Source organism: Octodon degus, unplaced genomic scaffold (assembly GCF_000260255.1).
Source record: "Octodon degus isolate 3935 unplaced genomic scaffold, OctDeg1.0 scaffold00120, whole genome shotgun sequence".
Classification (NCBI taxonomy): Eukaryota; Metazoa; Chordata; class Mammalia; order Rodentia; family Octodontidae; genus Octodon; species Octodon degus.
The window spans coordinates 5,324,556-5,327,736 of NW_004524696.1; positions in this window are offsets into that span (position 1 = coordinate 5,324,556).

Sequence of the window (3,181 nt, forward strand, 5' to 3'; positions counted from 1 at the left end):
TGAAAATGTTTAGTCTTATAGGATGGAAAGCACAGAAGAAATGAACAGATTTGAAATGCATATTAATTACCAAAGCTTAATCAAGAAGGTATGCAAATTTAGGATAACCAAATATCAGTCAGTGAAATGTAACTAAAATTTTACCAAAAAAGAAAAGCTCAAGTACTAATGGATTCATTTCTGAATTCTACAAGAAATTTAAAGAATAAATCTAATGAAATTGAAAGGAAATCTGTAGTCCCTAACTCATTTCTGGAGGCAACTGTTAGCCTGCTACCAATACCAGAGAAAGATTCAGCCAAAAAGAACTACAGGCCAATCTCCATAAAAAACATAGATGCAAAAATTCTCAGTAAGCCACAAATAGAATTCAACAAAATATCAAGAAGTTTTTAAATCATGACCATGTGGGATTTATTCGATGAATGCAGAGATCATTCAACCTAAGCAAGTCAGTAAATATAATATAACACATCAAAATAAATCTTTTGATAAAGACAAATACTCCTTATCTTGTACATGGTTTTAAAGAGAAAGCTTTAAGTTTTTGTTCATTTAGTATGATGTTGACTATTGGTTTGTCATAGACAGCTGTTATCAAATTGAGGTAAAGGCTATCTATTCCAATTTTCTGTAGGGTTATTTTTTTAAAATCATGAATAAGTGTTGAACTTTGTCAAAAGATACATCTTTTGAGCTAATCATATGATTTTTGTCTTTGGCTCTGTGGTGTACCACGTTTGGTGATTTGCATACTTTGAAAAATCCTGGCATTCTTGAGATGAATGTGTCACAGTGTATAATCTTGATGCTTTTCTGTATTCTGCTTGTTTACTGAAGAATGGATAAAAAAGTGGTATTTGTACACAATGGAATATTACTCAGCTGTAAAAAAGATAAACTGACGTCTTCTATAGGTAAATGGATGCAACTAGAGAAAACACTCATACCTGAAATATATTAGGCCTGCATACACAAATGCCATATTGCATCCCTAATGTAAGAACCTGAAAGAGTAAATAGGAACTGAAATGTACAATGGATACTATAAAAGGAAAAGAAACTGTTCCAAGGGAAGGAACAACTGGGATGAAAGAAAGGACAAAAGAAAGAGAGAAAGGAAAAAGAAATACATATATGTATATTCATAGGATAGTTAAGCTAATTGTACTGCTGATTTCTAGTGGTCTATTGAAAGGAGCAGTTAATGCTTAAATTTTTCACTCGCTCTCTTTTATTTTTTATAACTTTTTATCAATCTTACAGGCTTTTGTCTGGTAACTTGAAGAACTAATATGATGAAAACAATATGTAATATAAAATCCATTGCTGAATTCCCATCATTTAGTGGAATGAAATTCTACATCATTTCTAAAGTATTTTTTAAATGTTTATACTTTCTTTAAAGATAAAAAAGAATCTTTGAAAAATCCAATACTCATTTATAATAAAAACTCTGAAGAAAATTGTAATAAGTGGTCTTTATCTCAATCTCATAAAAGCCATCTATGACAAACCAATAGCCAGTATAATACTCAATGGACAAAAAATTGAAAACCTTCACTCTAAAATTAGGAAAAAGACAAGGATATCCACTGTCATCACTCCTTCTCAACATAGTTCTGGAAACATTAGCCAGAGCAAGCAGAAAAGAGAGAGAAACAAAATGAATAAGATAGGAAAGGAAGAAGTTAAATTATCATTCTTAAGTCCCAAAAGACTCCCAGAACTAATAACCAAATTCATTTGCAGGGCTGTATGTAAAGTCAATACACAAAAATAAATAGCATTCTTCAGTTGATCTTAGCCAAAAGGTCAAGAAGAAATCAATAGCACTCTTGTGCACAAACAGCAAACTCATTGAGGAGAAATTAGTGAAACCACACCTCTCACAACAGCACCCAAGAAAATGAAGTACTTAGGAATCACTCAAACAAAGGCAGTAAAGATCTATAGTGAAAATTACAGTCCTCTTAGAAAAGAGATCAAAGAGGAAGAACAAACATTGTGAAAATGGCTTTGGTCTCAAAATCATTCTTCATATTTAATGTAATACCAATAAAAATGTCATTAGTATGCCTCACAGAATTAGCAAAAACATTCCTAAAATTTATTTGGAACCAGAAGAAATCTAAAATGACAAATGCAGTCCTGGGCAACAAAGTCAAGGAGGAGGCATCACAATCCATGAGTTCTGGAAAAACTGGCTGTCTACATGTCAAAAATTGCAACTAGATCATGTAAAGAATTAAAAAACAAGTCAGACTCCACAAATTCAATGATCCAATCCAAAAGATGTCTATTTTTATGGACATCTGAGATGAATACATATGTTTCAGGTGAAGAAATAGAAATGACAAATACAGGAAAAAATGTTCAACATCACTGATCATTTGAGAGATGCAAATTAAAACAACACTGCGATTCCATCTCACTCCAGAAAGAATAGCTATAATCAAGAAATCTACCAATAACAAATGCTGGAGGAACTGTAGGGAAAAAGGAACTCTTCTTCACTCTTGGTAGGTGTTTACACTGGAGCAACTGTTTTGAATATCAGTCTGGAAATTCCTTAGAAAACTAGGATTATAGGTCGCATTTATTTTCTCAGAAGAATTAGAAACATCACACCCCAGTGATACATGTGCCCCCATATTTACAGCAGCACAATTTGTCATAACAAAATCATGGAAACAGGCCAATACCCCTCATCATAGGAATGGATAAAAAAGATGTGGGATTTGTAAATAACAGACTACTACTCAGCTATGAAAGAGGATAAACTTGAGACATTTACAGGGAAATGTATGCAATTTGAAGCCAAACTCACAAGTGAAATAAATGTCCTGCATGTGTTGACAACATATTGTCTCCCTAGTATAAGAAGTTGAAAGAGTAAATAAGACTCTACATGTACAATAGATATTGTAACATGGGAAGGAGAAGCCTTCTTCCTTTCCTGTTGATAGTAGGAAGGATAGTTGAAGGGAAAAGAAAAAGGAAGGATAGTAGAAGGGAAAAGAAAAAACCACACACACACACTCACACACACACACACATATCTCCATACAAAAGAGTTAAGATTGATACACTATTTATTGCTATTAGCTCACTGGAAGAAAAGATATATGCCTATATTATTTGATCAATTTTTCATGGTTATATCTTGTAATATGAACAA